General features: G+C 40.0%; 1 pseudogene; it reads left to right on the top strand.

Moving 5' to 3' along the window:
- Positions 1-244: 244 nt before the first annotated feature.
- LOC109263252 (uncharacterized) overlaps positions 245-27,109 on the top strand; it is a 34,869-nt pseudogene continuing 8,004 nt past the window's right edge.

Genomic DNA, 27,109 nt, shown 5'->3' with positions numbered 1-27,109 from the left:
TTAACCATTTAGTATATTATAAGCCTTGTCCTAAGCACTGGGAGCACAACAACGAACAAGGCAGGTAGAGTCCTTGCCCTCATGGGTTTCATGAAACAGTGGGAGATATAGATAAATAAGTAATTAGAATACAGGATTCTAAGTATTAGCCTAGAGGAGATACAGTGTGCTTAAGTCCGATTATTTTTGGAGGGAGAGGGATCTCAGGAAGAATTCCTTGAAGCAGTAAACAAAAACCGGAAAGATGAGTAGGAGTATTTCACCCACCAGGAGAAATAAAGTTGGAGGTGAGAGGGTAAAGAGGAGGGTGAAAGAAAGAGAATTCGCAAAGGGAAGAGAGTGCATAGAGCATGGGCAGAATGAAAAGCGCTTCTGGCAGCCCCAGACCCCTAGCCCTGCCTCACCACACTGCTGCATTGCCCTGAGGCCTCCATGGGGCCAGGCCCCTGCCCACGTTGCTCACCTCCTCTGCGTGGGGCCCTGCAGCAACACATGCCTGGGGGTTCCCTGGTCGGAGTCATCCTCCCAGCCCCCCAAGAGGAGGAAAAAGAGATACCTGCAGCCCGACAAGCACCCCCTACACCTACGCCTACTTGGCCATGATTTCCTGGGGGATCCAGACCGGGCCCTCCCGCAGGCTGAAACTGGCCCAGATCATCCGTCAGGTTCAGGCTGGGTTCCCCAACTACTAGGAGGACTACGAGGGCTGGGAGGATTCCATCCACCACAACATTTCCTCCAACCATGCTTCGGATGCTTCTGCAAGGTACTTACGGACCCTGAGAAGCCCCAGGCCAAGGGCAACTCCCAGGCAGTAGATGTGAGCCTGATCCCGGTGGAGGTGCTGCGGCTGCAGAACACTGCCCTGTGCCGGCGCTGGCAGAGCAGGAGGGGTGCGGGGAACCCTCGCCAAGGACCCAGGCCCTTAGGTGCTGCACGGCTGGCCCTGCTGGCTGCCTAGACCCCAGCCACTGCCTAGTGAGGGCCTCAGCATAGTGTCTTTGCTAAGGGACCTCAGGGAGGGGGGCCACGGACCAGCCCCAGTCAGGCAGGCTCTGGGCACAGTGGAGGTGCCCACTCCACCTCTGACCTCCGAGAGGACTCTGTGGCACCTCTGCCCCCTCCCCAGGCCCAGGAGGAGACTTCCCAGGGGGAAACCATCAGGCCCTCGTCCCTCTCCCCTGAGCACAGAGCCTGGCTCCTCTACTTACGGCAGGGTACCCCAGGCCCCTGGGGACTATCCAGTAGAAGTCACAGGGCCTCACTTTGGGGACACCTGCCCACCTCCTGCTGCCAATATACACTCCCCATGTGATAATGCCCCTGGTTCCACTACCACCCACATCCTGTCCCCAGTGCCCACCTTCAACCAGCCCAGCCTACTAGGGGGTGGCCCTTAAAACCCATGCCCCTTCCCCTCCTCTTTGAGGGCTGCTCTGGGATCTAGATGCCCTCTTCTAGGGGGTGCTGCCCAACAAGAGCATCTATGATGTGTGGGTCAGCCACTCCCTGGATCCAGCTGCCTCCACCCCAGGTTGGCTACTCTCCTGTGCAGCCTGCAGGCTCTCAGGGCTGGGTCTGCTTTCCCTGTCTACCACTTGCTGTCACCATTGGCTTTTTGGGGAACCAAAGCCAAGAGGTCCAAGAGGTGTCTATGGCCACAGCAACCTTGAAACACCAGACACCAGCGGTGCTGGGAATCCTCAGGTTTCATTGGACCACACTACAGAGGGCTGTGGCCCAGCTAGGCACCACCCTGGCTCTGACAGTCAGTCATGCCTCTCCCATCCCTAGAAGCAAGACTGGACCGAGTGTAGGCTTTACTTGGAGTAGGCCCTCCCTGATCCCACTTCCTCTCCATGTGTCAGTTCCTCTCCCTGGCTCTGGACTGGGGGAGGGAGACCCTAACAGTGGTTCCAGCCTCAAGTCCTATTCTCCTCATTTGCCTGGGAATGAGGTAGCAGCTTTTTGGGGAAAGGAAATCAAGACCCTACTTGGTTGGGTGTTTTTTTTTTAATGTTTGTTTATTTTTAAGAGATGGAGAGACAGAGTGTGAGTAGGGAAAGGGCAGAGAGAGAAGGAGAGATACAGAATCCGAAGCAGGCTCCAGGCTCTGAGCTGTCAGTACAGAGCCTGATGCCAGGCTCGAACCCACCAGCCGCAAAATCGTGACCTGAGCCGAAGTCGGACGCTTAACCGACTGAGACACCCAGGCACCCCAAGACCCTACTTAGTTTTCATGGTGCTAGTGGAGAAGAAAAAAGTAAAGGAATAGACAACATTAAAAAAAAAAAAAAAAGCAACTTTTGGAGTTGCAGAAAGGAGAGGCAAGAGGCAGGGGGCAAAATCAGAGCTATGGACAGAAGTCAGATCACACAGGGATACACCATCTTTAAAACTTTGAACACTGCCTCTAACCAAGGAACCATTAAATGGTTTCAGAAGTGAGTTTCTTGATCATAGTTGAAACATATGAAGAACATTATAGCTGCTGTGCAGAGCCTGGCTAATAGGAACACAAGACTGAGGGCAGCAAGACCAGTTAACTAGTGCAGCTATGTGGGTGAAAGGTAATAGCAACCTGATCTATAGGCATGGCCGTGGGCAACACGGGAGGAGGAAAAAGTTCAGAGGTATTGAGGGAAGAGGCACAGAACCTGGGCAGGGTGGGGGAGGGAGGGGAGAGTGGGAAAAAAGCTGTCAAGGTTGATGACTAAATTTCTAGTTTGCCAAGTGGGCATGGCATCTTGGTGTAGGACTGGAGGAGGCAAAGAGCTAGACTGAACCAGGGTTGTGTTCCACCGGCGTGTGGAGCAATGGGGGATGAAGGCTGTAGGCAAGAGGATAATTAAAAGGATGGACAACAAAGTCTAGGTTAAGTAAGGCAGAAAAGAGAAGGGGGAAGGTAAGGAGTTCAAGGAACTGGAGGTTCTTACCTGGCTGTGACTGAGAAAGGAAAAAATGATGGATTATGGTCAGAAAATGTGATAATAAGACATCAGAGCTGAAGCAGTTCCATGGGACAAAGTAAAAATCTAAAGTAATGCCGAAGGAGTAACAAGACTATGGAAACGCCAGAAAATTAAATATCAAAGAGAGGTGGGGTGCTATCGTAAGGTCAACGGGGTGTTGGATCAGAGAGGGGAAACAGAGCTGAATGGAGAAGAGAGTTCTGAAAACAAACAATGGATAGACCTACCCTGCTTTGCCTGATCTTCCTTTGTCTCCAGTAGAAGACTGGAGTTACCACTGAAGTTACCACTTCCATAGTGGTAACAGGGAAGTGAGGCTGGGTAAGTCTGACCACTCCCAGCAATGGCACAAAGGGCTATAGCAGCCTGGTCTCAAAGGACCCAGCAGCTGTAGCCTGTTCTCATGAAACCTAAGCGATCCGATCCATCCTGTAGGCCTGTCAAATGCTGTGACTTCTGCGGAGTGCACACATAGAGGAGGGGAGGGGTCCTAATGTTTCCTCCCACACTCACATAAATCACTAAGATCTTTATCCAATCGTATATTCAAACATTATTTACTGAGTGCCAGCTATGTGCCAGGCATACAGTCCTAAGGATTTGTAAAACCACAGTTCGAGCCTGAGGGGTGAAGAATCATGCCTGCGCTCCTCTGAAAAACATATCATACTGGCAGAGTAACTGGGGAAGTAATAAATAAAACTAATGTGTGAGGACTTTTTAAAGAAGTAAACAAATTATTCTAGTCATCAGTATTATTTTCTTGCACTAATATCTTGAAAGTAAAAATGTAAATTGGACAGCATAAATATGTAAAATAGTTGGCATGTAGGGGAGAATTTTTCTGCTTTTCTAAAGATTCAAGACTCATTTTTTAAATTTGAGAGAGGGGATGCGTAGGGGAGAGGAAGAGGGGGAGAGAGAAAGATAGAAAGAGAGAAAGAGAGAGGGAGAGAGAATCTTAAGCAGGCTCCACGCTCAGTGCAGAGCCTGAAGTAGGGCGCAATCCCATGACCCTGGGATCATGACCTGAGCCAAAATCAAGAGTTGGACGCTCAACCTACTGAGCCATTCAGGTGCTCCTAGACTCATTTTTTTAAATGAAGTATCATTGACATAACATTATATTAGTTTCAGGTGTACAACCTAATGATTTGATATTTGTATACACTGTCATTGATTACCACAATAAGTCTAGATACCCTCTGTGATAGATGAATGGATAAAGAAGATGTAATATCTATTAATATGTAATATGTTGATATATTATATATTTTAATATTATAATTATTATAATTTATAATAAATTAAATGTATATATTATATATGTATATATAAAAAATATGTACACAATGGAATACTACTCGGCCATAAAAAAAAACAAAATCTTGCCATTTGTAACGACATGGATGAAACCTGAGTGCATTATACTAGGTGAAATAAGTAAGACAGAGAAAGACAAATACTGTATGATTTCACTTACATGTGGAATCTGAAAACCAAAACAAATGAAGAAACAAAACAAAACTCATAGAGACAGAGAACAGAATCATGGTTGTCAAGACTAGTTTTGAATCATAAAAACAAATATATTAAGCATCTGAGAAGAACCATAATGTTCTAGATGTAACCTAAATAAGTCACAAGTTTAAGCAAAAAGTAATCATTTATGTGATATAAATATCCTGAAAACTTTAGATGTGAGATTATGTTTCACTCCTTCCCCCAACAAGTTGAAGATGCCCAACCTGCAATATTCACAAAACAAACTATTTACTCCTTTCTTCTATATTTTCCAAGAAACACCTTGCAAATTACTTACTAGAATGATTCAAATTTCTCTTCTCCATTGATTCTAGATTTCATTTTAATAAATTCATAAACATACAACTCATTAAAATCTTCAGTCTAACAAAGCCTACAGAACATCAAGATACTTTTAATGCCAAATAGATCACAAAAGAAAGTTTTGGTTTTTTTTTTTTAGTTATTCCGGGACATTCTAGTACTCGACTTAAAGCTATAAGGAAGGATATAATGTTTTCTCGGTCTACCTATTTATCATCGTATTTATTAAACCCAACTTGAACGTATTATTTCAAATCAAGCTAACATCTTTTTAGCAGCCTAAAACTTGGTCTACAACTCGCTGAATAAAGTGTGTGGTATCTGTGTTCTTCACAGAAATAATGGTGAGAAAGAATCTCATATTTATATCATAGATATACATATACCATACACTTCTAATATAACACACATTTTTTTAAGTGATTGCAACAACTCAATGACCTATCCATTAGCCTGGCTAACATATTAAATCTCTAGGTAGTTTTAAGTGAACTTGAACTTGATTGTTTCTTAGTTCTGCTTCAGAACCCCATGTTCATATGCATGCAATTTCCACAGAAGCGGAAATGTGGATATTGTGGGTCAGTGAGCATTCCTTTCCAGGGTGCTTCTGAGATGAAGCCCCACGATTAACACAGTGCCCTTAATGATGGGCGGGGGACTAAGCATTCCAAGATTGGCCTGGATTCTTGCCAGAAGGGAGAGAAAGGGGTCTTTGTATGTGGACATCTGAAGGGCGGGCATAAACATGTTAGTTGATACTTAACACCCAAAACCAGTGCCAAAACCGTTAGCTCCCCTCAATAGCCTACTCTGGTTTCAACTGTCCGCGACAATGGAGCAGCCACCTCAATATACAAAACTTGCTCTTTAAACATCCTCAGAGGAATTCCCAAAATAGCAGCTGTTAGAAGAAAACAGACTCTAATTCATTGACATATGCGGACCTTTTAATGTTTTTTTCTGGAGACAAGTTGCCCAATTTTTTTGTACCTACATGACCATCTATGCATTTTTAATAATTACCTTGTAGGTTCCGTGATGCAATTCCTCCAGGCACTTGAAGAAGCAGCCCAGGATTCACGTTCAGAAGAAATTGTCAGTTTTTGCGACAAGAGACGCAGCTAATTTATGTGGTGAATTTTTTATACGTTTCTTTTTCCCCCTGGTTTTCCTTCCCTGCTGTCCTCGTCCCCTTTCTTCTTCAGTACATTAAGAGATGCCGATGTGCCTGCAGCAACATCCACGGGAGGCTGACTGTAGTGAAGCCAGCCCAGACCCGCCTGCCAGGAGCCGGGCCTCTGTGCCGCCTCAGCAGAGCCCGGCCGCTCCCTCCGAGTCCCCTCCGGGATCTCCTCTGCGATCCCCTTCACCAGGCGGGATCTAATCTCATACCTTCAGTAACTTTTGCGGGCTCCGTTTAGTTCTGGCCCACAGTTATCTGTGTCGCATCAATTCCCCACGGAAAGCAAGCAACCACCTATCTCTAGAGAGCCGTTGGCCAGTCGGGTCTGCGGTGGCAGCAGCTTGGGAAACTCTGGTGTATGTATGAGTGGCCATGTGTAGCCAGATAAGAGACTAAAGGGAGATGCTTGCAATACCAAGTGCTTTGATTTCCTTCTCCCCTATTTATTCATGCAAAATAGGAACTCTACGTTAAGAGATCTTTGGGTGGTTTCATATCCATATATATATGACAAGCGTCTATGGGGCAGATGGTTAATGACTTTTCAAAAGAACTAGGGGGTGACTCCGAAATGTCAGTTTTCAACAAAGAGCTCCACAAACAAACAAGTGTGGTCACTACAGGACATTGGCCCCGTGGATGTTTATTCAGGAAGGCAACATCCCCACCGCAGCTCTAAATAAAGAATTCTTCCTCATGAGGAAGCCATTCCATGAGCACAACTACAAAACACCATTAAATGTGAAACATATTTAACACACTTATCAAATTATATCTCTTTAAGAATATGTAGAATCCTTTTTAAATATATACATAATAATATAGAAGATGGCTATTAGTCATATGTAAAACTGTCATGATTTTTGAATCATCAAGCACTCTAACGTATTTTACAGGGTGGTAATGTTTAGAAGTTTTATTTAAGGAACTATTTATTTGGAGTAGGATTACAGTGATACCGTCAAGAGTGACACACTTTGGGTATAACTCGAAATTCTGGCAAAGGCAAAAGTAGACATTGCAAACTTAACAAGCCTTTTGTGTGACCTAGTTACATTAGAATATATTAGTAAGGTTGCATACCATAGGTTTTATGTTTCATTAGAAAGGTCATCACCGATTTGGGTTGAAACGTTAAAGAAAGGAGACCGCATTAGCAGAGTGCTCTTTAAGGGGCTGAAGAATGAATGTACTTTGCTTCATTAGAGTTACCTCACTGTAACCTGATAGTCTGATTTTACAGTAGGAAGAGACAATAAGAGGGCTCGAAGTCCCAGGTTCCGTATTCCTCTTATTGGAAATGGGTAGGTAATTGCACCATGACATTGTTTCTCCAAAATACAAACATAATGCAGTAAAAGCAGCCCACCTGTTTGTTCTGATTATAACAACAGATATCAGCCCCATGACATGCTAAATCCTAGAAGACCTTAATTTCCAGATTGTAGTGCTCTTCAACATTTACACCACTGTAGTAAGAGATCTTGTGTTCTTTTAAAACATCACGACTTTTAATCCCAGGGTTATTATCAAAACAAATACATGACCAGGTCTCTGTGTGTAATTCTTAGATGTTTTTACGGATTTAACAAAAATATAAGCCTCAATAATCTTCAATAGGTGTTACTTCTAATTATGCCAAGAAGAAATTTTAGATGTTTTGTTTCTATCACTAATGACAAAAAGACGTAAACATACATAATGATTCCTCCTGGAAAGCATTTTGTTGGAAACTTTAATTTCTATAAAAGAATAATAAACTATCATTTAATCTCCACATTACAAGGGTCAAGTTGTGTTTGGCTCTTTTTGGTTACAAAGAACAAGGTATGCAGATTACCTTCTATAATGGCGTTTATTGTAAAGATATTCAAGAAAGTAAGGAAGCAGGAAATATCTCCCCAAGCAAGGTTTTCGAAATAGCTAAGCAGATCTCATGATTCCACTGCATTGCCAGCAGGTCAACCGCAGCTCCAGGAGTCTGTGTGTGTGTGCCTCAGTTTCCCTCTCCTCCTCCTTCCAGCTCAGGGCTTCTGCTTGTCTCCCTTCAGGGTATGTCTTCACTTCAAAACCACCCTGTTGGTCTCCATCTCTTTTTGGTTATTTTAAAGTCACGCTCCCTAAGAGCAAAGATACCATTTTGGCCATCAGTCCTCATCCAGATTAGAGTACCACAGTGGATGGAGTTATCTTCCCTGGGCACTCAGATGCTGACCTGGGTCTTAGCACTGATTGCAGGCCAGATTCTGGCTGTGGCTGGAGTAGCAAGATCACAGGACAAGGCAGGAAATGTTTATATAAGGAAATACTTGCTCATAAAAGGACGGTGGGCACGTGTTGTGCACTCACAGCACGACGAGCACTCACAACCTCGATTCTAACACAACACAGAGTTCCTCACCAGAGATTCAGCCTCAAACTGCCTACCATCCGTGGGGAAGAATTTGAAGGGCTGGCTATGATCCATTCCTCTAGAGGGACCGGGGTAGATATCAAAAACTCTCATTAGTACCATATTGTCAAGACCTCTTATGGGGTTGCTTATACTAAACTATTCTTTCATCATCTGCCTTTAGCTTTCATTCAAATTAAGAGGAAGGAAAATAGCCTGGTTTTTGGAAATGTTTCTTTGTATTGGCGATAAGAACATTGTTGAGTAGCCCTATCCGGGGCTTGCTCATATGCAGCTCTATGGGAGAAATTTCCTTTAGGGCTATGTCCTGAGAAAAGTTTCACATGCATCAGAGAGAGTGTTGGTTTCCTCATCACGAATAATTGTCCAAATCTCCCTTTACACTTAGGCTACCACAAATCTTGAACCTCAACATAGAACACAGCTATTTCACCTACGTCCTATTTTGTTTCTGATCTTGACATTTGTTCTACTTCTTATTTTCCTTAATCTTATTTTTTTATGTTTTTCATTTTGCCTTTTTTTTTTACAAATTAATTCAAATCCCTTGAGTAAATAAACAGAATATAATGAATAGTATTTTAATAGACATATATGACAAACAGAGCCTAAGATACAAGAAAAGAACACAATATTTTATCCTATAATCCCGCCTTTCTGAGATTGTCACAAAGGTCCCCTGATATCTGTATGTTCCACTGAACTAAGAATATAATTGAAAACCACTGCAGAGAAGACCTCACTAAAAAGAACTATCCTAAATTTGAGTAAATATCATAAATAATTTTATATACGAAAATATCACAAGTGTTCAACCCCTATATATTTCCAAATTCCTATTTATATTATCATAATTAGTGCCTAATCCTATAAAATTTATAAGTCAATACCACTTCGAGGACAAACTTTTGTACTTGGCAAAAATGTATAGAAATAAAAGCCAAATTAAAACTGACCACATAGTGGTGATATAAATAGAAATATACAAATTGTCCATATTTTGCCAATAAAAGGAGTGGGATAATCAATGTGATTAGGTGACTTATTTGTCAAAAGAAAGAAAGAAAGAAAGAAAGAAAGAAAGAAAGAAAGAAAGAAAGAAAAAGAAAAGCAAGCTTAAAACTCTTCAAAACCCTATTTCCACTGCTGATTCTCAAGTTCTGTAAGATAGAGTGAATACCTTCTGGTTTTAGTAGAGGAAGGAAATATAGTGACAAATGGCTGTTACAGGATCTGCTTCTCCATCTTCTTGAATAATAGTTTGTCTACTAATGCATAATGCTCTTCTATTTAACCCACCATTGATCTCCACAAAGTGGGCCTTAGGTAATCAAGTAGCCAGTGTTCAAAAATTGTCCTTAATTCAAGAGAAAGGTCTCAAATGTGCAACTCTAATGTCAAAAACTTCCTCAGATTGATCAAAACAATCATTTTTATGTTATCTTTTCCAAGTATGGTCCTTTATATCTTCCACCTACACACACCCTTGTATTCTTCCACCAGACAAACTCAGATAATTTGCTACGTCCACGGATTCAGGTGACATGTTGCCTCACAAAATCAAACAGGAATAGTAACAAAAAAAAATGCAGAGATTTTCTTTCAAGGCAGAAGAATTTTCTAAGTGATAAAAGAGACACGTAAGTTTCATATCTCTCTCTAATGAAGATGAAAATCATGTTAAACACCAAATACACTTGTCTAATTACATCAGGAAATACTGTTCTGTATTTGCTAATGAAATGTGATGCTACTATATTCACTGAGAGCCAAAACAAAGTGAAGATATAACATTCTAATTACAAAAAGGCAATTGGTAAAATGGTTGTATGCTTTGAACTGTAATAAAAATTAATAAAATTATGTAAATACAAACACAGTTACTGAAAACATGACACTCTAATTTTAGAAAAGCCACAGAACATAATGACTTAAGAAACTTCAAACCATTTTTAACCTCATTCTCTTCACAGAGAGAAGACTAATGAGAAAATGTTTGTCTAAAAGGCTAATATTTGTTTTGATATATTTACTTCGTTGCTTTCAGTATGGAAGCCACTCCATATCCTCATGGCAGTAAGGATAAAATCCTAAATAAATAAATACATAAGCATGAATTGTCCATCCACAGGCATTTTGTAACTCACCATGGATGCATTCATAAATGTCTTAATGGTCTTACTACATGGAGTCCTGTTATAATGCAGGAGCCAGAGGACACACAGAACCCTTTCTTTGTATGTTTTCCAAGTCATAAGAAAAGGGATGTACCACGCATCACTGTGTACACAGAGAACATGATTTGACCTCCGTGATCAAATCCATGGTATAACCAGGTGCCTCGTAATAGGCTATTATCATAGCTGGTGCTTAGTGATTCTCCACAGTGGGCTTTGTTCGGCACTAATTTTTCATCCTGAAATCTCTTCATAGCGTTCATGTTGACTCAAGAAATGCAGTGTCTTTAAAATTAACCTTAGGAGTATATGTTCTATTAAATTTTCTAATAATTTAAGCATGAAACATTATTAAAATTCATATAGCCTATTCCTACATTTTAATTCTTTAAAATTAACATTTTCATTGGTTACGACAGAGATCAGTGAAATGATAAGCTTTCGAACTTCCATCACTTAACAATGCCTTAGTCAAGAAGCGAATGTGGCTCTAAACCAAATAAGCAATTTAAAAACTCTTCAAACGCTGTGTCTCTGAATCGTCTGAATAAATACCATATTCTTTACTAACAGTCTTCAATGATAAATGTGCTTATTTGCAATACACTTACTCAAGGAGTTATAAAGGGACCAGAGATAATGTAAAAGGTCCCTACTTGCTTTAGTATGCAGGAAAAAAAATACTACTTCAAGCCTGAAAATATATGATGGACAGTATATCTTCCATTTGGTTCTGATTACTTTTTGTAATCTACTGGGAGTTAATACCAGAGCACAGATCTTCTGTGTTTCTACAGAAGTCTCCCCTAAGGTAGGTGTAAGAATTACACCAGCTACAGAGGATGTGAATTTACTCTGGTAAAATTGCTACAAATACACCATCAAAATTATGTATCTATGAAAATTGGGAATATTTTTATTTTTCAGTCACTTTCAGGATATGATTACGTCCACAACGGAGGATTTACTTAATCCATAAAAATATATCATTTATTGTGCTTTTAACATAGCTCTTAAAAAAAAAACCCTTCAAGTAGCAAATACACTGTAACAAAATCGGAGTAGTATTTAAAACACCCAGATTAAACATCTAAATGATAAATATTGCATGGTACTGCACATCTGTTCTTTGTAGTGTTTTCCAGTAATACAGCATAGAGCAGCATTTCAGCAAACCAATTCAAACATGAGAATCGCTACAGAGCAAAAGCTCTTGTCACTGTTTGTGATTGTCTAATGGTATATGGTTCAATCATAAAGGGCAGCTGACAGGCTGGTATAAGAAATGAATTTTCTTCTTCCTCCTGACACATCAGGGTAGGGCCCCCTGCTGTAATGCAGAAAATCTTTTATGCAAAAAGAATACACCATCTTTCAGCACATGATTGCTATTCAGAAGATTCTGATTAGGTTTTTTGGTGCATTTTTTAAAATATTGATACAAAATTACACGAAGACCAAACTAAGAGACTAGGCTTATGCCTTAGCTTCCCCACGTAGTCATTCTGTGACCTCAGGCATATTACCTTTTTTCTCAATGCCTTTGTTGCCCCATCTTTGAAATGGGAATGGTAATAACAAAGTATGTTTCCTGTCCTAGAATTTTTTAAATGAGGTGGATAAAATGGATGAATATTTTTCGATTAAAAAGCTCAGCCTATGTAAAAAATACTACCCACGCAGTGCTGGGGAAAACAATGTTCTATTTTCAAACACTTAAAGAAGGGATAGTCACACTAAGAGCCCTAATTAAAAATAAATCAAACATGTGGCATAAAATGTTAACATTTCAAATTTTAAACATTTCTGGGTATGTTGCACAAAATGGAAACATTGCACTCTCCTTGGCACAGAAAGACCAAATCGCAAGCCTATCAGATGAGTCTGCGATGAAAACTAAACACTTTTTGTCTGTGGACTGTATGTTAACCACTTTGATAAATACTTCACATTTATCTTCTCAATGAATCCTCGCAACCTCTCCTTGAGGTAAGTGCTATTATTAAATCCATTTTAGAAATGAGAAAACTGAAGCCCAGAGAACTTTTTTTAATAGTCCCCCTGGTTGAAATATGTAAGGACAGGAGGACGTTTGAAACTTTTTAAGAAAACTGGCATCAAGCCGGAGCCAACCCCAGTTTACGCTTTTAAGCACTTTGCTGGTTGTATTAGCATAGTAGAGCTGTATTGATTCATTTGATGAGATCGCCAATATTATGGGAAAGATGAGGGAGTAAAAAGGAAAAAAAAAATAAAACACAAGACTTTTGAGCTGGAGAAGAGAGATGAGAGATTGGTGCTCACAGGAGACAGAGGTCCTCAGTCCTCTGGACAAAACCCAGTAGAAGTTTGGCAGAATAGGTGGGGGGAGTCATGGACCTCAGCTAAATTGGTGAGAGAGTCACGGAAGAGTGAGGAAAAGGACCAGGCAGGTGGGCTTCCCCCGGGAGAGCCAAGTACAATTATACCAATAATAGAGGCGAAGCAGAGGCTGGGAGGCAGGCTGGCGACGTGCTAGTCACCTGGGAAAGGGATCTCTGAAGGGAAGAGGCACTAATGAATGTGATTTATGTGAGTTCATGTTCATAAGGCTGTATAAATGCAAGTTATTATTGCTTGAGAAGTCTTACATTCACCAGAAGGAAAGTGTTACCTAAGAGAGACATCAGAATAAGATATTCTGTGCAAATTAACTGGGGCTGCTATTCTGTGGCTAAAAACATCCTACCTCTGGCTGAGTATCCCGGGGTCTAATCTGAGATGGTCAGGAATGGATTAGTGCTACTTTCAGAGGGTTGGGGGGAGAGATCAGTGCACACCCTATCAGAGACTGAGGTGCTTCTGGGGTTTTTAAGAAATACAAAGGTGGAGCGCTGGGTGGCTCAGTTGATTGAGCGATTGAGCGTCGACTCTTGATTTCAGCTCACGTCATGATCCCAGGGCTGTGGGATCGAGCCCCCCATCGGGCTCTGTGCTGAGCGTGGAGCCTCCTTGAGATTCTCTCTCTCCTTCTGTCCCTCTCACCTGCTTACATGCAATCTTTCTCCTTAAAATAAAATTTTAAAAAGAGAAAGAAAGAAATACAAAGGCAAATCCTGCTCTGGGAAGGAGTAGGATAACCAACAGATATACTTGAAGGGAGTCTGAGAGGACAGGAAGCACTCAGAGAACAGAGCACGAAAGGTCTGGATGGAGGGAGAGTCCACAGGAGATGCTCATGGCAGAGGCTTAAATGGGAAAGGGCCTCCCCCTGATGAGTTTGAGGATATTCAAGTTGACTGGAATGTCAAGTTTTCTATGCCAGTTTTTTGAATGGAGGTCTGTGGGTATATTCTAAGGAACCTAAGAGTTTTTAAATTCAAGAAACATTGTCTTACACTAAAATCTTTCCTGAGATTACCTAATTCCTTACAAAGAAATGCGTGCTCCTGGGGGGCCCTTTTATGAAAAAGAATAAAATACTATGAACAAAAATGATATGCAAAAGTATTTTTTAATGAAGCTACATAGGGCCCAGGCACATAAGAAGCTTTGAAGGTTAAGCATAGCATTTGGTTAGGTTGGGACAGAAAGGGCAAAGCACTCAGTAAAGGTCTGACCTGATTCACTCCACCTTCAGGGAGCCAGTAAGAAAAATGGTTGAATGGTTGGAAGGCTTTGGTGCCCTTGGTGCAAAACAAGAAAGAGGATTTTGATTACCAGTGTGGGAAGAGTCCATAATATAAAAGCCCTGGAGAAGGTTCTGGCATTAGTTAGAAACCAAAGATTTTTCCGATTATCCCATGGATCTGGAACAAAAATCAAGGGACTCTGCCACAGAGTTACACTTACAAGAAATAATCTGCCTAGAAACACAACGACGATATTCCAATTCAGCTTTGCTATTTTCTTAATGAGTGCTTTTTTTGTAGTCATATGCCTTGCTGTCAATGATCAGAAGCCAATAAAGATATCTTTAAATTAGTAATCAAACATACTAATAACCACCAGTAGATTGCCAGCTACTCATAGGCACACAACTTTCTCATGAATAGTTAATTGATTTATTACACCTTATATTGTCTATTATTTAATTCAGAGAAATCAGGCAGAGATTACAGGGAAACCCTGGGACCAGTCTATGAAACACTAATACCATACATTGACTCTTAAATCTGATTTGGCACATGGAGCCACATCATAACCAAACTAAACTGAGTGGTTCCAAGAATGACTTATGTGGATTAAATTAATTCATTGTGTTGAAACTGTTAGGATTCTAACTCATTTCCAAGCAACTTCACTAAAACTGGGATGATGTCCCTTGGGAAGAGCCCATTGTTGAGTTAAATGACTAGTCTACTGTTTGAGGTGATTTTTTTTTAATATTCAGGGGAAAATGTTTTGAATCTTTTAAAAAGTCTCTTGAAAGTTATTGCAGAATATTGGGAAGACAAAGGTTATAAATTGTAAATTAAACCCTAAAGTAAAAAGATTATAACATAAAAGAAACTAGGGACAAAGTCAGGTTTCATGGGACCTTAAGCTTATACAAGTTGGAATCCTTTTAAAGAAACATAATTTTAAATTATGAATAAAAAATGTATACATGGGGCCCCTGAGTGGCTCAGTCAGTTAAGCATCTGACTCTTGATTTTGACTCATGTCATGATCCCAGAGTCATCAGATTGAGCCCCGTGTCAGGCTCTGTGCTGAACGTGGAACCTGCTTGGGATTCTCTCTCTCTCTCTCTCTCTCTCCCCCCTCTCCTTCTGCCTCTCCCCTCCATATGCTCTCTCTTTCCTTCTCTTTCTAAAATTAAAAAAAAATTTTTTTAATGCATCCAAAAATGAATATTCTCCAATGATGCTAGTAGGAACCCAGGCAAATAAGGGGTCTTGAAGATTAACCATCATTAGCTTCACAATACATTCACCTCCTAGGAGGAGCTAGGAATTATGATATTCCTTCGTCTTCTGAGTTACACAACACAGGACCTGAAATCTTTTCATTGGAATAAATTAAAGATGATCTTCCTCATAATTAGAGACAGCAATAAAGAGAGGTTAGTTGGTGTTAAAATTAATGCATCAAAATGAGTCCTATAAGCAGCCAAGAACCAGGAATACAGTGATCAGGCAGGAGCTAAGGATAAATCATGGGTAATTCTGTCGTTTAAAAACAAATAATTTAATGAGCACCGTTTATTAGAAAATAATGTGGCATAACCTTGTAAAGCGAAACATTCACAAACTCTAAACCTGACAATCCTGCTCCTAAGTGTATGTGTGTTACATATATATACATACACACAATTTGGTAGGATAAAATTTAAACTTCAACAGAAAACTGGCAAATTTTGTTTTGACTCTTAGTAAGGGAAGGGATATGCAAGCAGACAAACTATTAAAGGATTCAAAATATTTTCACAGTTTTTGAAGTACTGATTCATTGCCGATTATCAAAAGTTAGTTAGGAAGGCTTGGTATCCATCCCTCCATCTCTCATCTTTTTGTTATCCTGGACAAAGGGTTCCCCCATGAATTTCCAACAGCAGGACTCATGGTTTATTGCTCTCATTGTTTCTTAGGCCACAGATTTAATCTGTCTGCTTGTGGATTAGCTGGTAGTGACTCTACACATTCCACACTCCTATCCCCATCACCCTATTCCTGCCCCTGCCTGCTCTCTCTAATGACACTGCCTAATATGGCAGATAAAAAGTAAATACGTCTCCTCCAGAAATTGTCATGAAGCCTAAGAAAACCACAGAAAATGAAAGACAGCATAATAACAATATACATTTACAAGGCTGTAAAATATCTAATGTATTTCCTGCCATGTAGCAGATGATCAATAAATAGAAGTTGAGCGAGTCGTTCCTGATGTTATGGCTGCCACTGTCACAGCCTAGGTCATTTGCAAGTAATACCAGTGCAGTGGAAGACGACGAAAGAAATAAGATATGTGTCCTCAATTAGCTCAACGGATGATATAACAACCAAGTCAAACAGGGGGCTGCAATTTCAGAGAATAGCAAGGTATTGCAGATATAATTTTTGGCTACTTTAAACATAGCACCTTGTACAGACTACTAGCCAAATGCAAAGCAAATGCAAACTGCAAATGTCAACCAGACATTTAAACAAAGTCAAACCCTGAAAGGATTTACCTTGAAAGGAGGTGGTCACCTCCTACCTTGGTTGACTTGATCTTCAACTGCACTGGGACTGCTCTACAGCTGTTCTGAGTAGGGAGTACAGTGGGGCTGGGGAGCGGAGAGAGAGAGAGAGAGAGAGAGAGAGAGAGAGAGAGTGTGTGTGTGTGTGTCCAGTAGCCCCATAGTCAGGTACATCAAAGCTTTGACTCCCTATATTCTTGCTTCAAATCTTTCTCCATGTAAAGGGTACTATGCCTAGACTTACCATACAGATCCTATAGAAACATTGAAACCTTCTGCTAAAGCCTAAGAGTGATTCTCAGGAACCCACGAGACCAGGGAAATTTTCCATTCTGAGAGGTACATTTCCTTCCTCCATGATTGACAATTGACAATAACTAAACAGGTAAAATTCTACCCCCTCAGGTCTGACAACTAATAACGTGTTAATCATTTCACTGAGTTATATAAGAATTACATCCAAATAGGAACAATCAGTTCTTTATAACACATAAATGTAACAAAAATTTAAAAATTGCAGAGGTGGCCAAAATCTTTAGTCATCCTCTCATCTGTCAAAAGTGTCAGCTTTAAATGTTTGCCAACCAATAATATAAATTGAAAGACACGTGGCTCTGTAGTAGACATTTTGGTGGAAAAGATGAAATACACTGTTATTTTCTGACAAGATTCTTCACCCTTTTCTGCAAATGGCCATTCAATCATTAATAAATATTAAACTCTTACTTCGTACTAGGCATTGTTCTAAGGCCACTGGGATACACCAATGAAAAAAGCAGACAAAAATCCCAGTCCTCATGGAGATTCTATGCTCATGTAGACGGACCAACAATAAGAATAAACATAATAAATAAGCAGATTATATAGTAGATCAAAATGTAAGAAATACAATTAGAGCAGAGTAGGCAGTTAGGGAGTGGAAAGGGACCTTGAAGCCAGGATGCTTATGACCTCAATAAGACAGTCAGGGCAGAGCTCCTAGAGAGGCTAACATTTGAACAAGGATCTGAAAGAGGTGAAGGAGTTCTCCGTAAGGATATCTGAGGGGAAAGTGTCCCAGGGAGAGCAAACAGTCAATACAAGCCTTAAAGAGGGAATGTGCACCGTGATGGAGGAAAACAGAGGAAGGGGGTGGTTTGGAGCAGAGTCAGTGAGGGAAGGGAAAGAGCAGAAGAGGGGGGGCAGAGAAGTACTAGGGCCAGATCATTCTGGACCTTAAGGGCCATTGTAAGGATTTCACATTTTACACTGAGAGAAGAGGGAATGCTAGTGAAGGTGGAGTGTGGTGGTTGTTGAAGGAAAGAGGACATGATTTGACTTTAAATGGATAAAGCATATCACTGAGAAGGGAATCCATATAAAAGACCATCACAGTGACTCAGGGAAGAGAAGATAGTGGCTCCCACCAGGTAATAGCAAGGAAGATGATAAGGTATCAGATTCCAGGTGTATTTTGAAGGTAAAGTAAATAGGCTAACCGCTAAGAGAAGTTTCAAGGATAATTCCAGGGCTCTTAGCCTAAGCAACCGAAAAGGTGAACTTACTGTCAAGTGGGACAAATGGGAGTGCCTGAGCATGTTTGGGGGAAACCTTAAGGCATTGGTAAAACAATTGCAAACAGGAAAAAAAAAAATAGGAAGGGTCCTCATGAGAAAAGAAAGAAAGCTTCCTCTGTCCCTTCTTCTGACCCAAAATCAGCTGTAGAGCTAAGAATCCATTCTGTATTTGTGTGCTTGCTTCAATGTTTCAATACCAACTTGCTTTCTCTCTCTCTCTCCAGCCTTGAAAAAACATTTTAAAAGAAAGATATGCATGGAGGAGCATGCATATACAATTTTTAAAAATTGTGGTTGAAGAATCACATTACTGAATGAGATCAGAACAAAGTTTTGTAATATTTGTATTTCAGACTTAGATAAAGCAATGAATAATTTGTAAAACCTGTCTTAAATGTCATTTGTCTCTCTTGTCTGATATTAACATAGCCACTCTAGCTTTTGTTTGATTAGCACAGTGTATCTTTCCCCCTCCTTCTACTTGTAACCTATTCTATTTTTGTCCTTATACTTAAAACATATCTCTTGTAAACAGTGTATATTTGAGTCTGGCTTTTTTATTCAATCTGACAATCTCTTCTTTTCAATGGGGATATTGAGACCATTTATATTCAAAGTGATTAGTAATAAAATTTGGTTTTGTCTACCACGTCATATTTACATGTCTCACCTGTTCTTGGTTCCCCCTTTCCTGATTTCCTTGAAATTCATTGAGCTTTTTTCATGATGTTGTCTTATTTCTTTTGTTGGTTTAGTAGACAAATTTCTTTGCCATGTTATTTTCGTGGTTGCTTTAGGATTTATACTATATCTTATCGTAGTCTACCTTCAAATGACATTATACCACTCTAGGTACAGTACATAAGGATCTTACAATAATGTCTCATTTCTCTCTTCCTGACCTTTGTTCTATTTTTCTCATACATTTTACTTCTACTTCTACTGTAAACCCCAAAATACATTATTATTTTTTCTTTAAACAATCATCTTTCCAAGAGATTTAAATATCTTACATTTATTCACATAGTTACTAATCCAGTGTCTTCTTTTCTTCCTATAGGTTCAGATTTCCATCTGGTATCGCTTTTCTCCTGCCTAAAGGACTTCCACAAACAGTTCCTTTAGTACTCTTCTGCTAGTGATAAATTCTTACAGCTTTTGTGTGTCTGAAAAAGTCCTTATTTCACCGTTGTTTTTAGAAAATATTCTCATGGTGGAGTTGTTAATGCTGTGGTTGTAATCATTTTATAATATGTAAGTATATCAAATCGACACATTGTACACCTTAAACTAACACGTTATATGTCAAATATATCTCAATAAAATGCACAAGTTTTTTTTTATTTTTTTACTTTTTAAATCTATATTATTTTATTTTATTTTTAAGTAAACTCTACACCCAACATGGGGCTTGACCCACTCACGACCCTGAGATCAAAAGTTGCATGCTCCACCAACTGAGCCAGCCAGGCACCCCCAGACAGTTTTTTTTTAACTTTTATTTAAAAATAAATACTTTCACTGGGTATAGAATTCAGATAGACTACCACAGTCTACTTGGGTTCCCTCCTCCCTGTGTTGTAGCCTTGAAACTCTCTACAGACAGTAAACTGGGGTAATCATAGGGCTCCCCATTTAGTTTTCCAACCTGTCAGGAATCACTGTTCTTCATTGTCTAATATCATGTCTTAAAAAGCATTATCTCATATATGTTTTCCAGATTTGTAGTTCCTTAGGGTAAGAAGGTAAGCCAGCTCCTTCTAAATTAGAAGGTTTTTTTTTTTAATACAGGGGAAAAAATAGGCAAATTCCATCCAAAATGATCAACCAGAGTTATCTTCAATTGATGGTTAGTTAAGGAATGGCCTAGGGAAAAGGGGGGAAATGTGAATTAGGAATCATGTTGATTCTTCAGCTAAGAAAAGCTGCTGCTCATCTCCTGTTTGGCTAGTTGACCACAGTGGTCCCCAATGGACGTTTGCAATTTTTGTTGAAAATGGAGTCGAACCCTAAGTTAAAGGATATGGAGGAGGAAAGGGAAGAGGAAGAGGAGGAAGGAGGGGAGAGGAAGAAGAAAAAACCTGAAGTGTAGGAATATATTTTTAAAATACAGAATACTAAGGACAAAACCAAGTTTCTGTCATATAACTTCCTGTTATATATTATTTCTCAGTAAAACCACAAAATTCTATATTTTTAGGACCCTGCGTCAATGTGCTCCCTTTAAGTCTAGGACCTAATTGGACCATTCAATTTCTCAACTTTAAAGGACATGACATATAATACAATCTTTGTATATCATTTAGGGTGATGAAATTTAGGAAAATTTCTGATGCAAACGAAAATTGACAGCAACTTTCAAATACTGACCAGTTGGGAGACTTAATTAATCCAGCTGAATATACTAACACCAGTTTGACATAGTAGCTGCAAGTTTGGGTGTTAATACTAGGTTTCCTAGGTGATAAAGATTTTCTTTTTCTTTAGGGAGTTACAATGTTTCCCAAGTCTTGTACATTTATTCCCAGGAAAACAGAAAATGATCTATACCCAGATTAAAATAAGGAATGAAAAGTGGTGTTCATCCTTGACATGGCAAGATATTATCACATAACCACACTTAAGAATAATAAAACAATACTTTATACACTTAGGTAGAGAGTGAGGAAACAACTATTAAATGTCTTTTAAATATGGTTCTGTCTTCCCCAGAAATGTGAGTTTTTATAACAGAACTTGAATATATGGTACAAAACATACAATTCTGAATTCGAAATGCAAAACTAAGTTTATTAAATGACCTTGGCAATAAATAATAATGTTTCTAAGCAGAAATGCATCCTACACCTGTGTTGTACAGAAAGGACATTAACTTCCTCTCACTTAGTCTATCAACCAGCTTTGAAATGCAATTTTGAGAGATAACAGCAAGATAACATCCCCTGTGAGAAATATCTGATCAATGCTATGAAATTCTCAATAAAGGTAGGAGTTTTTCAATCTATAAAAATTCTTAAAAACATCTGTTTAATTAACATATATATACATACATACACACACATATATTAAATTCAAGAATAGCAGAATTGCTAAGGATAATGGAGAGCACAATCCAATAGTATTAATAACCATTGTATCTCAAAACTCTACTTAGAAAAGTCCAGGCTCTTTCCTTAAGATACCTTCTATACAGCGAATGTGGAAGGGGGCATGAAGGATGTTCATTGATATAAAATTAAGCTAAAAGATACTTTGGTCTCAATTATCTAGATATTTTGAGTGAATGCCAGATGGTTTCCTCATTTTTCACTTCCTTTGCAGGGAACAAACAGCCTATGTCTTCTTTACAGGAAAAACTTTGCTCCCATTATATCATTGACAAATTTCAAAAGTATAAAATGACTTTGAGATGAGTCATCTCCAAGAGACCAGAGACTTGAATAGTTCCCGCCTTAAATATAGGACTTCTTAGCGGTTTCATAAAAATCCTGGCACTTTAACCCCAGGATAGCAGTTGGTGATCCTCCCCCAGTGAAACTTTGGTGTCTGCATGAGTTTAACCCTATGACTCTTCTCTGGGTCCCTCAGCACGCTGTCACTCCCTTGTCATCCAGCATAGCCCGAAGACTTTGCTCCTTCCTTCCACCCTCTTTGATATGTCCCAGCTCTTCTGGGCAGGCTGATACTCAGATACTCTGGCTGCACTTCCTCAGCCCACCCCCATTACAGAGTTTCTTCACTGGTGACAGAAAAAAGGGAGAAAAAAGGACATTTGAGACACATGCTATGACTGGATGTACTTGTCACTAACCTCACAAGCCAAAATTTGCAAAATTTAGTCAGTGCACCATTGGTGAGTTTGTACGACACACAATATTTAGCTTGGCTATATTTTAATTGTGGTATTTGCTTATTTGACTGTTTTTTTTTTTTTTTAAGTGCCAAATGATCCTAGGAACCATCTTAGTTTCGGGAGGAAAAAAAAAAAAAAACACTAAAAAACAACAACAACAAAATTTAAATGAAAATTACTATTCCAGGCTGATATCTCCAACCTTTAAAATATCAATAAGAGGGGTACCTATGTGGCTCAGTCAGTTAAGTGTACGACTTTGGCTCAGGTCATGATCTCACGGTTCATGAGTTTGAGCCCCACATCAGGCTCTGTGCTGACAGCTCAGAGCCTGGAGCCTGCTTTAGATTCTGTGTCTTCCTCTCTCTCTGCCTGTCCCCTGATCATGCCTACTCCCTCTCTCTCAAGATAAACAAAAACATTTTAAAAAATAAAAAATAAAATAAAACATCAATGACAAATAATTCCGTACAAGAGTCCAATTCATGCTGTCATCTAAGGAGTGTATTCCACACCCCCTGGGAGTCCCATCAGGGTGCCGGGCTAGTAAATGCATACTGTAGCAACCTATCGTTTTTATATGGGTATGGATGTGTGGTAACACCCTCTGTTAAGAAAAAATTAAAATTAAAATTTTCTCTGCCATGCTCCCTAGTCTTAACCAAACATTGTTTCAATCGCTTTCTGGGGAAAGCCCTTGTTCTGTCCATGACTCCCCAGGTGAAGATTCAGAGGCCTCATGTCAGGGCCAGAACACAAAAGCAGGCTCCCTAACTTTCTTAATAAATGTGTTGATATCACCACTTGGTTCCCAAAAAGATGCCCTCTGTTCTTATTCCACAGTGGGCATAACTGATGTACACCACACTTGAAAGAATCACCTTGAAATGTTTGACATCCAGTTCCAACCAAAAACCCAATGGACAGAAAGTAAATGTAAGAATGCTCATCTGCCTGCTCCTCTGAAAGTCTAAGTTCTAGACTTACATCTTATTAAACATCAAAAGGTTACGTACTCGGGCAACTTCTCTTCATGATACAACCTGGCCCTTTGTCAAAGGACATTACAAGAATGATCCACGTCGATCACACTGCTGTATGCGTGATGAAGCACTCGTTAAGAATGTTTGCCCATTCCGTTACACACGTTACATATACAATAGTTACAAGGGTTAGTTACAGGAACGTATTGCATTTGTCTTCTTAACAGGCGGTTTGAGTTGCTTCTAGGAAAACCAAAACTACATCCCTGCCCTCACTCCAAGCCTTGGACCCTCTCATCAACACATTTGCATTCACAGGTGTCCAGCTTCTGTTCTCCTCTATGACACACGTTCCATCTTCTGTATTACCAACCCCCCAATTTCTCAACATTCTCTCTGCATCAGCTGTGCTGCAATATTCTCCATATAAAATAAAACCCACATTTGACCCCACGTGCCCTGTGGCTAATAACCATTTCTCTGCTCCTCTTTGATAGCAAAACTCCTTGAAAGAATGATCTAAACTCACTGTCTGTCAGTTCCTCCCTGCCCATTCCCTCTTGAACCTGCCCAGTTTAATTTTATCCAACCAGCATCACTGAGACATCTATTGTTGGAGTCACCACTGACTGTTCCAATCCTCTGTCTTTATTTTATCCAGACAGTGGAACAAGTTGGGAGACATATTCATTGGGGTGCAAATTTTGAGGAGGTGCCAAAAACTCAGTAACTGACATAAATAATGTTTCAATGTAATATTTTTCAATGAAAATAAATGCAAAAAACTTCATGATGAACAAAATGTCAACATTTTGAATGAAGACAGCATTTGATCAGGCTCAGACCAATGTAAGGGAAGCAAAGTAAATGTTTAAAGGTGGGATCAGATCCTGTTTCTGTGTAAAAGGTGATATTTTGTTTAAATATTAACATCCAAAGTTCTTACACTAACCTCTAACACTACTTGTAAAAGTTTACCTGCAACAGAATCAGAATCACCTGGAGTCTTGGGTATCTGGGTGGCTCAGTCAGTGGAGCATCCAGCTCTTGATTTCGGCTCAGGTCATGATCCCAGGATTGTGGGGTTGAGCCCCACATGGAGCTCCCTGCCCCTTTCCATCTGTCGCACCCCCCCCCTGCCCACTGACCCTGGCAAGCTGAGTGTGGAGCCTGCTTGATATCCTCTTCCCCTGCCCCTCTCCCCTATTCATGCTTTCTCTCTCTCTCTCTCTCTCTAAAAAAATATAAATAAATAATAAATACTTTTTAAAACCCATTTAAAAAAAAAAAAGAATCACCTGGGGTCTTGTTAAAGCGCCAATTGCTAGATCCCACCTCCCCAGAGCATCAGATTTAGGAACCCTGGGTAGGGCCCAATAATTAGCATTTGTAACAAGTTTCCAGGAGATGCTGAGGCTGTTGGTCTGGGGTTCATGCTGTGAAAACCAACAGCCTGCAGTATTTTTTACTTCTCTAAATTCATCCCCCATTACTTCCCATCTTCTTTCGCTGCTCCAGCCACTCTGATCTTTTTGGCCTTCGAGCCAGCTCCTACTTCAGGACCTCTGTAATTTCTTTCCTTCTGTCTGGAACATTCCTCCCCTAGATAACCACAAGGCCACTCCTTCTTTGAGTTCTCAGATCAAAAACCCTTTTAATAAGGTTTTTTCTCAATACACCATATAAAATACCAAACTTGCCTCACCCTTGTCTGTAGTGCTTTATTTTTCTCCATAGAGCTTATCACCATCTGTTCTTTATCTATTTATTATTTTTCTCTCCCCTCAAGAATGTAAGCTCCATGACAGACATTCTATACTTATTTCAATATTAATTCCAGAACCTAAAACGTACTTGGCACATAGGTGCTCAATAAATATTTGAAAGAAATGAATGAGTGAGGGAATGAATGGATGGATGAATGAATGAATGAATGAACGAATGGGAATTGGGCATTCACCCTAGACTATTTCCACATCTGTTTCCAGGTTGCATAAGTGGAGGGAATAGTCAAATTTATCATGTGAGTGTGAGCAAGTCACTTAACTGCAGCCTCTTCCTGCAAAGTTTTATTGTAAAATCACCTTAATTGGCTTAATCAACCAAAAAAAATGACATTAATTCAGTAACCAATACCAGAAGCTTCCAATTCCCCGTTCTGTTTTACCCACATTGCTGACTTAGTGTGCATAGAGGACCACTTAAGGTGGCTAAAATTATAATCCTTCTACCCTGTTGCCACCTGCTTCCAATAGCTGTAAACCGATCTGTTCCTATGAAGAATCATCTCTGAGCTTTTATTTCCTTAAACTATTTTTTTTCTCTCATTCTCCTCTATCACGCTCTTTATTCTCCCCAGAGAGTCACCTAGTTTTGCCCAGCTAAGAGTCATTCCACCTTCTTCTTTACCAAGTGGCTCCAATTTAAGTGTCCATTCTCCTCATAAGACTCAGGGTAAGCCATGATTAGGAATTCTGTTGGGATGATCCTGTTTCCTTGGCTAGCAGCTGGTGAAGGCATGTGCATATCACTTAGTTCCAGTCTATGGTCATAGACTACTGGAGGCCTCAGGAAAATTTAACTGCCTCTCACTAAAGAGACACTGGAATCAAAGAAATCAAAGATCCTTCTACTATCCAACATCGTGGTACCTGCATCTGACGTCTAGACCTGCAGCAACAACTTTGTAACCTTCAGGGAAGCTAGTGGAGGATAAAGGAGAGATAACTGAGGGGAAAAAAATAGAAAGACATTGGTTCTTGACTAATCGAGGAGCCAATGAGCGAACAACACTGGAGCTATGCTTTCTTGAGATTTCTTGGTAAGTAGGACAATAGGGTTAAGACAGTTAGGTTTGGGGTTAGGAATCATCACTTGCATCCTTCCTCATATGGGGACTGTGGTCAGTAGCAACATTACAACAGCACAGTTACACACACAATCTGTATGTAAGGCAAGCTATATATCACATGTACAACTTTGCATCCTGGAATATAGCCCTTTCCAACCGCCATAAATTGCTTCCTGGGAATCAAATGCCTATTGTGGGGCATCTCATGCTGAGGTATCCATGTTAAATTTCAGGTAGATCCCAATCTCTTTAAAGCACCAAATAAATACAAACATCTGCTTCCTCAGTGTGGCCCAGAAAGAAGTTGGTTTACATCTGTCAACCCATGAAAGGAAATAAGTGGTTTTTATCATACACAATGACCAAAAATAGTAATCATTGCTTATTATTATTATAAGGTGAGATCTAGGGGAGAAAATTTATCTTGAACTTTGTAGGACCTTTTTATACAATCAGCTCAATAGAGTTTCTACACAATTTCATAGATAAAAATGAAAGGGCTATGTGACATTTAAAAGAACCCCTATAGATACTCATAATTTGAATAATTGTGATATGTCTGTTTCAGATATTCTGAAATCTCTGAATCAAAACCATTATAATATAACTATCAAATATCTCATGACACTAGGGGCACCTGGCTCAGTTGGTTGAGGGTCTGACTTCGGCCCAGGTCATGACTCCGTGCTTCGTGGGTTCGAACCCCACGTCGGGCTCTGTGCTGACAGGCTCAGAGCCTGGAGCCTGCTTCAGATTCTGTGTCTCCCTCTCTCTCTGCCCCTCCCCCACTCTGTCTCTCTGTCTCCCAAAAATCAATAAACATTAAAAAAAATATTCAAATATCTCATGACACTTAACTGTTTATTGCCTCATAAAGTATTTGCATCACTGGGCTTTTTTTCTTTTCAAAGTTTACTTTTAGAAGTTCATTCTCAGGGAGCCTAGGTGGCTCAGTCAGCGAAGCGTCCAACTCTTGACTTCCACTCAGATCATGATCTCATGGTTCATGAGATCAAGCTTTGCATCGGGCTCTGTGCTGACAGTGAGGAGCCTGCTTGGGATGTTCTCCGCCCCTCCGCTACTCCTCCCCCTGCTGGCACTCTCTCTCTG

Source organism: Panthera pardus, unplaced genomic scaffold (genome assembly GCF_024362965.1).
Source record: "Panthera pardus isolate Hobbes unplaced genomic scaffold, ASM2436296v1 HiC_scaffold_17, whole genome shotgun sequence".
Taxonomy (NCBI): domain Eukaryota; kingdom Metazoa; phylum Chordata; class Mammalia; order Carnivora; family Felidae; genus Panthera; species Panthera pardus.
Note: the sequence above shows the minus strand (reverse complement) of the source record. Positions and strands in the feature narration are given on the sequence as shown.